At 40.3% G+C, this 14,085-nt stretch overlaps 2 pseudogenes; both read right to left on the bottom strand.

Annotated features, from left to right (window-relative positions):
• Nucleotides 1–4,840: 4,840 nt before the first annotated feature.
• On the bottom strand, nucleotides 4,841–4,983 carry LOC121268746 (annotated as a pseudogene).
• Nucleotides 4,984–7,086: 2,103 nt separating this feature from the next.
• Nucleotides 7,087–13,534, bottom strand: LOC121267198 (annotated as a pseudogene).
• Between the last annotated feature and the right edge of the window lie 551 nt (nucleotides 13,535–14,085).

The raw sequence follows: 14,085 nt of genomic DNA, 5'->3' as shown, positions 1-14,085 counted from the left end.
CTGTGTTGGGGTCTAAATGCTAATGGTTTTAGGAGGGGACTGTTCAGGTTTAATTTTTATGATATTTATTGTGTTAAAATGGATTGTTTTGGATTATTACTCAATAAATAGTAGCTTACTAAATTGGGTTATTAAATGTTGGGTTCATGTTTTGTTTAGGTGGTGTTACTACTAGAGTTCCGACTTAAGGCATAGATAATACTCGGAAGTCAGGTAAGCGGGGTTCATATACTAGTTTTGCATAAAAAGAACAATGAAATGAGGTTGACTTTGAAAATAAGCATGTTTGTTTTTTAAAAGAAATCTGAAAACGACCTCAGATATTTATTCTGCATATGCATAAATTCAATATAAGTGAAAGTTTTTTTTGTCATGACTGGTGTAGACATGAGCTAATTTTGTACATTCTGTTTTTGAACTATGCAAAAAGAGCGAATATGAAAATCTAAAAGTTTTTGCTATGAATAAATGAAGATGTTTTCCTTCTGTTTATTACGAACATGTGAAATGATCTGAAGCTATTCAATATTTATGTTTTGATATGATGTGTCATCTAAAAACCTTGGCATGAAGTTTTGATTTGGTTATCTGAATATGATCTGTTTCGATGATGTTCTGTCTCTTTCCGTTAAGACCCAACCACGGGTATAATGGTGGTTTATAACCCTACCACGGGGGTGAAATGTGGTATACGGCCCAACCACGAGTATAATGGTGGTTTATAACACTACCACGGGGGTGAAATATGGTATACAACCCAACCAAGGGTATAATGGTGGTTTATAACCCTACCACAGGTGTTAAACAGGGTATTTGTCCCGATGTGATGCTATGAGCTGATATAAATTTAATGTTTCAGTTCAGATATGCCAAATGATTTTCTTTTTGGGAACAAGTTTGTTTTTCTGAAAACTTCGCTCTAATATTTTGTACCAAGTTTTCTTTGTGCATTTTGAAGGTAAATATGTTGTTTCTGCATTCTAAAAGTAGATGTTACGTTCTGCATATCAAACTTAATAAATTCCAATGTTTACATATTAGTATATGCTCTCTGCTTGCTAAGTTGTTGATAACTCACCCCTTAATCTTCATAATATTTTCAGATTACATTGATGGTTCAGCTGAGGATCACTATTAGAGTTTGCGGACAAGATTAGTTGTGGATAGTTATTAGGTATCTTGTGGTATTAGTGCTGCTGTTAGATTTTATTTATTTATTAGGTTGATTTCAATGGTGACAGTACCTAGTGAAAGAGGAGGATTTGTGGTTTACAGTGATGCTTAACGATTGGGTTTGGGGTGTGTATTGATGTAGCACGAGAAAGTAATTGCATATGCATCTTGGCAATTGAAGACTAACGAGTAAAATTACCCCACACATGATTTGGAGTTAGCCACTATTGTCTTTGCACTTAAAATCTGGACGCATTATTTATATGATGAAAGGTGCGAACTCTACATGGATCACAAGAGTTTGAAGTACTTCTTCACTCAAAAGGAACTGAACATGAGGCAGAGGAGATGGCTTGAACTAGTGAAGGATTACGACTGCAACATTAATTACCATCTAGGCAAAGCTAATGTTGTTGCTGATGCACTTAGCTGGAATCCAATGGGACCAGTAGTTGCAACTCTTACCACTCAACGCCACTTAATAATGGACTTAGAAAGAGCTGTTACTGAGGTTGTTAGTGTTGACCAGCAGGCATTGATGGCTAGTTTAATAGTTCAACCAGCTTTGATAGACAGAATTAAGCTCACCCAAAAAGAAGATTCTAAGTTAGGGAGATTAATAGAAGAAGTAGAAAAAGGGAATAAATCTGAGTTCAACATTTTTGAAGATGGAACGTTAAGGTTTGGAGATAGGTTTTGTGTGCCGGACAATGATGAAATAAAAAGACTCATCCTCGAAGAAGCACACCACTCCCCTTACACAATTCACCCAGGTAGTACAAAAATGTATCGAGATTTGAAGGAGTCTTTTTGGTGGGATGGCATGAAGAGAGGGAGTGCCAAATTTGTGGCACAGTGCCTAACTTGCCAGCAGGTGAAAGTAGAACATCAGAGGCCAGCAGGGTTATTGCATCCACTTCAGATTCCATAATGGAAATGGGAGCATATTTCTATGGATTTTGTTACAGGCTTACCACAAAAACTGACTAGACAAGATGCACAATGGGTGATAGTGGACCGTTTAATGAAGACCGCTCACTTTGTGCCTATCAAAGTTTCTTATCAGTTGGAGAAACTAACCAAGCTATATATACAGGAAATAGTGAGGTTGTATGGGGTACCTGTGTCCATTGTGTCAGATAGGGATCCTCGTTTCAGTTCAAAATTTTGGCAAAGATTATAGGACGCCATGGGCACTAGGTTAAATTTTAGTACTGCTTTTCACCCACAGATGGATGGTCAGTCGGAAAGGACCATTCAAACTTTGGAAGACATGTTGTGGGCATGTATGTTGGACCTCAAGGGAACTTGGATACGACACTTGCCTTTGGTCGAGTTTTCTTATAATAACAGTTACCAAGCTAGAATTGAGATGCCACCTTATGAAGCACATTGCGGGAGGAAGTGTAGATCTCCTTTGTATTGGGACGAGGTGGGGGAAAGACAAATTTTGGGCCAGATATCATACAGAAGACAACGGAGAAGATAGAGACCATTCGAGCCAAAATGAGAGCAGCTCAAAGTCAATAGAAAAGCTATGCAGATAACCGGCCTCGCCAACTAGAGTTTGAGGTCGGGAATAAGGTATTCTTGAGAATTTCACGGATAAGAGGGGTCATGAGGTTTGGAAACAAAGGCAAGTTGAGCCCTAGATATGTCGGGCCCTTTGAGATGCTTGATCGGATTGTCCCAGTGGCTTATAGGGTAGCCTTACCACTAGCAGTCGCAGGGGTACACGAAGTTTTTCACAAATCTATGCTGAGGAAGTATATTCCCGACCCCACCCACGTTATCGATTACGAACCTCTTCAACTTTAGGAAAATCCAACTTATACAGAAGAGCCGGTGCGAATAGTAGAGAGAAAAGACCCAGTGCTACCAAATTAGACTATTCTATTGGTTAAAGTGGTATGGAATAATCATATTATCAGTGAAGCCTCTACGGAATTTGAAGAGGAAATCATAGTCAAGTACCCACAGTTGTTCAACGAAGATCTTAATAGCTTGTGACAAATTCCGAGGACGAAATTTTTATAAGGGGAGGGGGTTGTAACACCTGGGCCAAAGCCAAGCCCAGACATGATGAAGCCCGGCCCACGACAAGCTAAGACTTGAAGGAATCTTGAAACAACGTCACTTGGTACGTGCATTTCTTCCTACACTGTTCTTCTTCTTCATGGTTTTTCCTCTTGTGCTACAGTTCCACACATTCCTCCAACCCGTACACACCAAACCCATGATCTTGCAGTTATTTGTATCTCTTCTCTCGTCCAAAAATCCTCACCTTTCAGCAGGCACTCTCTTAAACGGTTTCCTCTCATCCTGTCTCTCGCTTAACAATGCATTTAACCCCTGGTTTTTGGAGCAATCTTTGTCGACCTCCTCCACACGATTTCACACTACCATCAGTAACCCCTTTCTCTCAAACTTTGATCTCACTTTCACTCTCTTTTCCCCTCTATTTATACACACAGAGACCCTCTTTTACTCTGTTTTTCTTTGGTTTGTTTTTCACACACACACCCAATATGCAAAAAGAGCGAATATGAAAATCAAAAAGTTTTTGCAATGAATAAATGAAGATGTTTTGGTTCTGTTTATTTCGAACATGTGAAATGATCTAAAGCTATTCAGTATTTATGTTTTGATATGATGTGTTATATGAAAACCTTGGGATGAAGTACTGATTTGGTTATTTGATATGATTTGTTTCAATGATGTTCTATCTATTTCTATTAGGGCCCAACCAAGGGTATAATGGTGGTTTATAACCCTACCACGGGGGTGAAACATGGTATACGGCCCAGCCACGGGTATAATGATGGTTTATAACCCTACCACTAGGGTTAAACATACTATTTGTCCCGATGTGATGCTATGAGCTAATATGAATTTAATGTTTCAGTTCAAATATGCCAAATGATTTTCTTTTTGGGAACAAATTTTTTTTCTGAAAATTTCGCTCTCATATTTTGTACCAAGTTTTGTTTGTGCATTTTGAAAGTAAATATGTTGTTTTTGCATTCTGAACGTAAATGTGTTGTTCTGCATATTGAACTTTATAAATAGTCATGCTTACATACTAGTATATGCTCTCTGCTTGCTGAGTTGTTAATAACTCACCCCTTAATCTTCATAATATTTTCAGATGACATTGATGGTTCAGCTAAAGATCAATATTAGAGTTTGTGGACAAGATTAGCTGTGTATAGTTATTGGTATCTTGTGGTATTAGTGCTACTGTTGGATTTTTTTTATTTTTTAGGTTGATTTCAATGGGTTTAGACGGTTTATAGAGACTTATGTCAATTCTATTTTATTCTAGTTTGTTAATTGAGACATGAAGAGAAGTTAATATTTTATTTGGGTTGTTTTATTGAGGATTTGGTATGTGAGTATGTGTGGTTTATTAAATTGGAGTATTTACGTTTGATATATTCTTAAATTTGGAAATATATTAGTATTATTGGAGTTGATTATCAAGAGTTTGGAGTTAACTCACTAGACCTCCGGTGTCTGGGCATTACAGTTAATGATCTAATCTATGAGTTCGAGATCTATGACACTGCCCAAAGCATGCGGGAGGCTTTGAAGTTAGACTTTGATGATGTCTCGCGTCAGTTGGAATTGGAGGCTGAGTGCTTAGTGGCTGATTCTGGTTCGCGCAAGGCATCAAGGCCTACGCTCAAGAAGTCGAAGCCTAGGGATGAACCCAGGCCTAAGAGGGGGTTTGGATATAGTTTTCAACTAGCAATAGACGTACCTCCGTTAGAACCTCACTAGCCGCGTCATTGCCCCAAGCGCAAAGATGCCTTTTATCTTCATTTTCCTCTAGTTTTATTTTCACCCATGCAACTCGGTCTGCCAAAACAAAGCAATGTGGGACTTAAAAAACAACTCTATGCACACCAAAAATTTTCTGTTTGGTTCCTCCCTTATTTTCAGCAGCTGAGCTAGTTCGTTTTCCTAAACATTTTCCTTTTTAGCAGCGCATTTATTATACTATGAAATTTTAGTGTTTTAGTGGAATGCGTGTGGAAAAGACATTAAAAGCAAACAAACTTTTCCATTATCATAGATGCACTTAAAACACCAAGCAAACTACATCAACATGTACAACTGGTCTTATTTATATATAGTGGTAACCATGACAAGTACACAAACTGAAAGAAAATTATAACACTCATAAAGACTAAAGAACCAGGTTGTAACGCCTCGACCCCGAGGGCCTGGAGGGTTAACTCATACAACCTGATAATCAACTCCAACAATACTAATATAGTTCCAAAACCACGAATATATCCTTCCAAATCTTTAAAACAACGTAAATACTTCAATTTAATAAACCATACATACTCACATATCAAATCCTCAATATCACAACCCAAATAAAATATCAACTTTTCTTCATGTCTCAAATAACAAACTAGAATAAAATAAAATTGACATAAGTCTCCATAAACCGTCTAAATCTATTGAAATCAACTTAATAAATAAATAACATCCAACAGCAGCACTAATACCGCGAGATACCCAAAACTATTCACAGCTAATCTTGTCCACAAACTCTAATACTGATGCTCAGCTGAACCATCAATGTCATCTGAAAGTATTATGAAGAGTAAGGGGTGAGTTATCAACAACTCAGCAAGTAGAAAGCATATACTAGCATGTAAACATGAGCATTTATAACGTTGATATGCAGAACAAAACATTTTCTTTCAGAATGTAGAAACAACATATTTTACTTTCGAAATGCATAAAGCAAAACTTGGTGCAAAACATCAAAGCTAAATTTCCAGAAAGACAAACTTATTCCCAAAAAGAAAATTCATTGGCATATCCAAACTGAAACATTATATTCATATCCCCTCATAGCATCACATTGGGACAAATACCATATTTAACCCCTATGGTAGGGTTATAAACCACCATTATACCCGTGGCCAGGCCGTATACCATGTTTCATCCCCGTGGTAGGGTTATAAACCACCATTATACCTATGGCTGGGCCTTAACAGAAACAGAACAGAACTTCATTGGAATCAGATCACATTCATATACAGAATCATAACTTCATTTCAAGGTTTTCAGAGGACACATCATATCAAAACCAAGTATTGAATAGCTTCAGATCATTTCACATGTTCGAAATAAATAGAATCAAAATATTTTCATTTATTCATAACAAAAACTTTTAGATTTTCATATTCGCTCTTTTGCATAGTTCAGAAACAAAATGTACAAAATTGGCTCATGTCTATACCAGTCATGACAGAAAATACTCTCTTATAAGGAATTTATGCATATGCAAAATAAACATCTGAGGTAGTTTTCAGATTTCTTTTCAAAAATAAACATGCTTATTTCAAGAAAATACTCAATGACGGCACCAAGGTTTCGAGACCCACGAAGAAGCTGCACAGTGCCAAAACCTAAAGAAAAATCACGAAATCGTCCGTGATTCAAAGGGGAAATAGAGAACAAGAGAGAGAATGATGGCTCACCTTCGAGGAACTCAGCCAACAACGACGAGTCTCCAGAGACACATGGGAAGAAGGGAAATCGCAGCTCGCAAGGATGAACAGAGGTTTGTGTCGGAGGAAAGAACAAATCTGAGCAGCTCGAAAATGTGGTGAGGGAAAAAACTTCATGTGGAACCGAAACAAAATCGTGGAGGCGTGGGGAGCAGGTGCACAGGGATGGAGGGATTTATGGAACTGCAGTGCAAGGGGAGAAACCGTGGAGAAGAGAAACAGTGCAGCAGAAAGGAAAAAAAAAACTCACCAAGTGACACTGTTTCAAGCTTCCTTTAAGTGATCACTTGTCGTGGGCCGGGCTTCATCAAGTCTGGGCTGGGCTTTGGCCCAGGCGTTACATAGGCACATTCCTTGACTTACTATATATATGAATTTAAGGAAATGCCTTACTTACAGATTGCATAGAACGAATGGGTTTCACCCTGTACCTGCTAAATCTTGCCTTCCCAAGAACAGGTCCCCACTCCTCTAAAGTTCTCTCTTTACCCGTTGTAGTATGAGCCATCAGTATCATGTCAAGCACCAACATCACATCTATTAGTTTGTTCGATATTTTCGCTTCTTGATCAATAATAGCCTCAACAATTATGACCTTCCCTTTGTCCTCTGGAGTACCTTCTCTGCATTTTTTCAGGAATTGGATGCATTCCTTGTCTCCCCAATCATGCAGAATCCACTACGATTCACAAACGTAATACATAAAGGAATTAAGCCAATGAGCAAGGCATCGTCAAGGATACTAATCAAATAAATGACATACGTTGTTGACAACATTTTCATCGTGGACCATACTTACCATTAGGAAAGCAGCATCAGCCTTTGGAACACTTGCAAACATGTCACCTCCGACATGTTCAATTCTGAGGAACTTTGCCCCGTCAAAGACAACATGGGGAAGATCAAAGTTGATGCCTTGAATCCATTGACACGACTTAACCAACAACTGCAAAGTCGTTTTGTTGCCTCCACCCACGTCCACCAAACTGCTAAGCCCGTCTAATACCTCTGGACAACCTCGAAGAATCGCAGGAACCACCAACTTAGCATCACACGCCACTGCTTCATTAAGGAGACGACTATGACCAGGATTTTCTGCTGCATACCTTCGTAGGTCTTCACCACGAACTACATCGAACGGTGCAGTCTCATAGGCTAGAACACGGGCACTTAGGCTATGCCATGGTGCCAGCATAACTGGGCTACTCTCAAACAAAATAAGAGCAGCCATGCTATATTTTCCATCCCCAAAAGACGGCTAGATAGATGTGTTTGTGCATAACTGATAGGTCCCAAATTCAGAGAATAAAATGCTAAAATAAATTGTCTTCTCTTTGGGTGAGAATAGTACCACAATTTGAATGCAAATGATTTCTTACCTTCTCATTGACAACTTTGTCTGCTTAAATAAGCAAAGCCACGTACAAGAAAACTGAAATGAAAGGAAAAACTAGTAGCTAACAACTCAACTGAAGCGCACATAAAACAGAGCATGGCAATACACGTAAAAATAGAACATAACTAAGGGAAATAAAAATGACGTAAAACTCGCAGCTTCTAAAGACCCATTTGCACGACCCTACTGATCCATTTGTGCATAAAACTCTCGCCTGCCAAGACCCAGTCCATTCCTACTTTTCACATGTTTAATCGTTCCGTCTGCTTGCATGCAATGGTTCTTCACATCCCAACTTATCCCCAGGTATTTGGGATTTGGTTTATGGCCCCTCTCCGAATGACGTGGCCTAACAATACCGCCCCCATCAAGTGGATCCTTGTCCTCAAGGTTCAAATTCGGAAACATCTCCCGTAACTTCATTATTGGCTCCCATGTTGCCTCCTCAGTTGGAAGGTGCTTCCATTGCCCTAAGCTTTTTTCGATCAGTTTAGTTCCTTGCTTGATCCAGCGGTAGTCTAAAATAGTTTGTGGCACCAATAAGACCACCCCTTCATCGGTGAATGGTGGTAACTCAGCCTGTGGCTTTTTAGCATTCCCCCCATTGTCTTGGTACGGTTTGAGTAGTGACACGTGAAACACCGAGTGAATGCACGCCCCTTCTAGTAATTGTAATTTGTATGCAACAGGCCCGATCTTCTCTAGGATTTGGTTGGGTCCATAAAAATGGCTAGCTAGTTTCTGATGGACCCGTTTGAAGACCGTTTGCTGGCAGTATGGGTGCAACTTCAATAGTGCCCATTCACCGACATCGAACGAAATGTCCCTTCACTTCTTATACGCCATTTGCTTCATTCTGTTCACTAATCTTTCTAAGTTGGCTTTCAGTTGCCATAGTAGTTCATCCTGGTTTATGAGTTGCTGGTCAACTTCATGTACCAGGGAGAGTCCATCTTTGTACATCGGAATGGGGGGTGGCAGTCTTCCATACAGCGCCTGAAAGGGATCATCCCTGTTGAAATATGGTATGTCGTATTATACCAATATTCCGCCCAAGGTAAATAGCCGCTCCATTTCCGTGGCCACTGATGAACAAAACACCGAAGATATTGTTTGACGCAGCGGTTGATGACTTCCCTCTGGCCATCCGTTTGTGGGTGGTATGCGGAACTAAGCTGTAGTTTGGTGCCTGATAGCTTAAAAAATTCTTTCCAAAAGTTACTGATGAAGATTGGGTCTCGATCACTAACAATTGATTTGGGCATACCGTGAAGCTTGATGATGCTTTCCACAAAGTTTTCCGCTACAGTTTTTGCAGTAAAAGGATGACTTAAAGTAAGGCAATAAGTGGACATACTAAGTCTGTCAACAACCACCATGATGGTGTCCTTTCCTTGCGATGCTGGTAAGCCCTCAATAAAGTCTAAGGTGATATCATCCCATACTTGGAACGAGATTGGCAGCGGTTGAAGAAGCTCGGCTGGAGCTAATGTCTCGGCTTTTATTTTCTGGCATACCTCGCACCCTTTGATGTAGTCTTGCATTGATTTATGCATCCCAGGCCAATAAAACTGTTCTCCCAGTTTCCTGGATGTACATAGGATGCCCGAATGACCCCTACCTTGGTGTCATGCATTTTGTGTAACAGTTTTGCCCTTAAGGTAGCATCGTTCAGAACAATGACCCTCCCTTTGTATAGTAACAGACCTTGGCACCATATATATGATCCTCTTGGTTGCTCAATGGCCACATGACCATTTGACTAAATGTATTGGTCTTCTTTTGCAGCTTTTTTAATTTTCTCCCATAAGCTAACCGGCGGAAAGAAAATACCATGAAGAATGGGACTGCCCTGTTTTTGAGAGAGAGCACAACTATGGAGTTCTCACGGCCCGATCTATATTTAATTTCGTAATCGTAGCCCAAGAGCTTAGCAACCCATTTTTCTTGCTCTGGCGTTGCTATTCTTTGCTCTAGAAAATATTTAAGGTTGCGTTGATGGATTCGAATATAGAATTTTTTGCCTAGAAGATAAGCCCGCCAGGTACCTATGGCTTCGACGATAGCCAACATCTCCTTACTATATGTCGACCAAGTTTTTTTTGTCACTCTGAGGGCTCGACTCATGTATGCCACTGGTTTGCCTTGTTTAGACAGGACCTCTCCAATCTCCTCTCCGGATGCATCTGTTTCAATAGTGAAAGCATCGTTGAAGTTTGGCATGGCTAATATCGGCGTGGTCATCATGGCCTATCTGAGAGCAAGGAAAGCGTTTTCAGCTTCTTCATGCCATCCGAATTGGCCTTTTTTGAGAAGATTGGTGAGAGGTCGTGCTATAATGCCGTAGTCTTTGACGAACTTTTGATAATAACCTGTCAAACCTAAAAACCCACGTACTTCCGAAATGTTAGTAGGTCGAGGCCAAGCTGCCATAGCAGAAATTTTATTTTCATCCACTTTCACACCGTGACTAGTGATGATGTGTCCCAAGTACTCCAATTCTTACTGCCCAAATGCACATTTGCTATCTTTAACAAAGAATATGTGTTGCCTCAATATTTCGAAGGTCTGCCTTACATGCACTAAATGTTGATCCCAGTCCAGACTATAGATCAAAATATCATTAAAGAAAACTAATATGAATTTTTGAAGATGATGTCTAAAGATGGAGTTCATGATAGCTTGAAATGTGGAAGGTGCATTACATAAACTGAAGGGCATAACCAAGTATTCGTAATGTCCATTATGCATTTGGAAAGCAGTTTAATGGATATCACATGGTTTAACTCGTACCTAATGGTATCCCGCCCTCAGATCAAGCTTGGTAAAATAAGAAGCACCATAGAGTTCATCGAACATATCATCCACTGTGGGAATTAGAAATCGGTCTTTAATGGTTGCGGCATTGAGCGCGCGATAATCTGTGCAAAATCACTAGTTCCCGTCTTCCTTTTTTACCAGTAATACGGGTGACGAGAAGGGGCTAGTGCTGGGTCGCACAAGCCCGGATTGCAGCATATCTTGGACCTACTTCTCGATCTCGTTCTTTTGATAATGTGCACATCTGTAAGGCTGAACATTAATCGGTTCAGTTCCTTCCTTGAGGGCAGTGTCGTGGTCAACCTCTCGTGTTGGTGGTAAGCTCGAAGGCTCATTGAACAATTCTGAAAATTCCTGCAATAACTCACGCAAGATTGAATGAATATTCTTTTGTAGTTCCGTATGGGCAACTTGTAGGCACACAACAAATAGAGCATGGCTAGGATGAATTCCTTTAGTTATCTCTTCGATTGATGCCGCTTGGATATTTTGCCCATCGATGCCCACCAATTTCTTAGTCTAGTTTTTCCACGTGAATTCTATGGTTAACTTCCTCCAATCACACACCACGGAACCAAGAATTTCAAGCCATTGAATTCCCAAAACCACGTCTAACCCTGTGAGAGGTAAGGAATAAAGGGTTAATGAAAAAATGGTGCCTTGTAAATTGATTTATACCTCTTCAAACCTCCCTTGGAATCTAAGATTTTCTCCATTAGCAACTCAGACCGTGAAGGTTTCCGTAGGTACTACAGGTAGACGCAGCAGATTGGCCATACACTCACTAATAAAATTGTGAGTCGATTCGCTATCGATTAATATGATGATGTCATGGGCGCAGCAACTGGTAGCGATTCGCATGGATTTGGGAGCTGTCCATCCCATTAGTGCATGTAGCATAATTTATGGTTTAGGAGGCCCTTTGTGATTCTCTTCAACTAGCTCTTCTTCGGTGACATCATCACATAACAGGTTGTCATTATCCTCGTAACTCTCCAACATGAGTATCTGTGGGCCTTGACATTCGTGTCCTGCAGTAAAACGGTCATTACAATTGAAGCATAAATTTTGGGCTCTTCTCCTCTGCATTTCTTCCCAAGTAAGTTGCCTCATGGGAACGACAGGGGCTGGTAGTGCTGCTCGATTAGTAGGGGAAGAGCTAGGGGTGCTCACGTTGGTGGTGTAGTCTTACAAACCTCCTTTGTCTAGCCAATTGATCATCCTTCATTCTTACTAAACTGATTGCTTCTTTTAATGTCTGGGACCTAAACATCCGTATACCATCCGAGATGTCTGTCTTTAAGCCACCCATAAAAGTTCCTACAAGAGCTCATTGCATCCATCCTTGTACTTGATTGCCTAAGTGCTCGAATTCTCGCTAGTAATCACGCAAAGAACCAACCTGCCTTATCCTCGAAAGGGCTTCATCAAAATCTTCACACTCTGAAGGCCCAAAGCGAGCCCAAAGTTTGTTTTCAAAATTTTCCCACGAGAGAACGCGTCTTCTTCTTGGAATGTCCTGGGGATCCACTGCCACCACTAGTTGGCTTCTCCTTCCAAGTGGTAGGAAGCCAAAGAAACTTTCTAGGCTCCAGGAGTATTTTGGAACTCAAAAAATTGATTCACATGATTGAACCATTCCGTCGGATCATCTCCTGAAGATTGAGGAAATTGAAGCTTTGCTATTTTGGAGGATACCACCATCCGTCCCCCGTCGTTGCCTTCTCGGTGATGGTTGGGGATCTCTTGGTTTGCAAGCAAGACATCAGAAAGGCGGTTGAGAGTTTCTTCCACCTGACGAAGCCTGTTGGCCATGCCGAGCTTCATCCTGTGTAACTCATCCTAGACTCCACCGAGCCCAGCCTCCAACTGCTCAATACGCTCCATATCGGTTCCCATAAATAACCTGCCTATGAGGCCAAATGATAGGTCCCAAATTCAGAGAATAAACTGCTAAAATAAATTGTCTTCTCTTCGAGTGAGAATAGTACCACAATTTGAATGCAAATGATTTCTTACCTTCTCATTGACAACTTTGGTTGCTTAAATAAGCAAAGCCACGTACAAGAAAACTGAAATGAAAGGAAAAACTAATAGCTAACAACTCAACTGAAGCACACATAAAATAAAGCATGCCAATACACGTAAAAACAGAACATAACTAACAGAAATAAAAATGACGTAAAACTCGCAACTTCTGAAGACCCATTCGCATGATCCTACTGATCCATTCATACGTAAAACTCTCGCCTCCCAAGACCCAGTCCATTCCTGCTTTTCACGTGTTTAATGGTTCCGTCTACATGCATGCAATGGTTCTTCACGTCCCAACTTATCCCAAGTATTTGGCATTTCGCTTATGGCCCCTCTCTGAACGACGTGGCCTAACGATAACCTGGGAGCCTTGGGTGCTAGGCATCTCTTGAATATTCCGCGGTGCGTTAGGAACCTCATAACGCGGTAGAGTTGGGACGGATCGCAACCTAGAGTTGATGACAACTCGGAGTGTCATAGGGCCTCCTCCATGGCTTTCAATGCTATCAGCTATCCCAAGTTCAATGGCGCACTTGACTACTGCCATTTCTGTGAACCCGAATATGTTTATCATTTTTCAAGAATCAGGAAATGTATCTGTCACAAAGAGACTTTCATGCCACCACTGCTATTTTTTTTAATGATAATTCCACAAGGAAGATTGGCCCTGTAATGTGGACGAGTGCTGCATGCTTTGTCTTTTTTTTTTTGGTGTTGTAATTAAAGATATCTAGGCCATAGACAAGACTAGTGTTGCGTGTCCTCTAGTGTGTACTTTTCATGCTTTCAATTCATATTTAGGCTTGGTTTGGATTCAGAAACCATCTTATCTCTACTTGTACAGTAAATTAACAATTCTCAATTCAAACGGCTATTTTTAAATCACTAAAATGTTTCATAATATTTTCACCAACGACAAAAAGAGCTCAAAGACAAAAAAGGAACTCATCATGTTTCATAATATCTTCCCGTATACTGTTCACATGTTTTTGCTTTTGTAGACATTCAAGAAGAGAGACGAATCTCCAATGTCTTGAAATCGACAGGACCCCTTCTCCTCATGCGTGCCCTTCCTTCTACGCACCTCATCTCACATCCCTCCACAAAGGTGCAGTTCCTGAAATC

Source organism: Juglans microcarpa x Juglans regia, chromosome 5S (genome assembly GCF_004785595.1).
Source record: "Juglans microcarpa x Juglans regia isolate MS1-56 chromosome 5S, Jm3101_v1.0, whole genome shotgun sequence".
NCBI lineage: Eukaryota > Viridiplantae > Streptophyta > Magnoliopsida > Fagales > Juglandaceae > Juglans > Juglans microcarpa x Juglans regia.
Note: the sequence above shows the minus strand (reverse complement) of the source record. Positions and strands in the feature narration are given on the sequence as shown.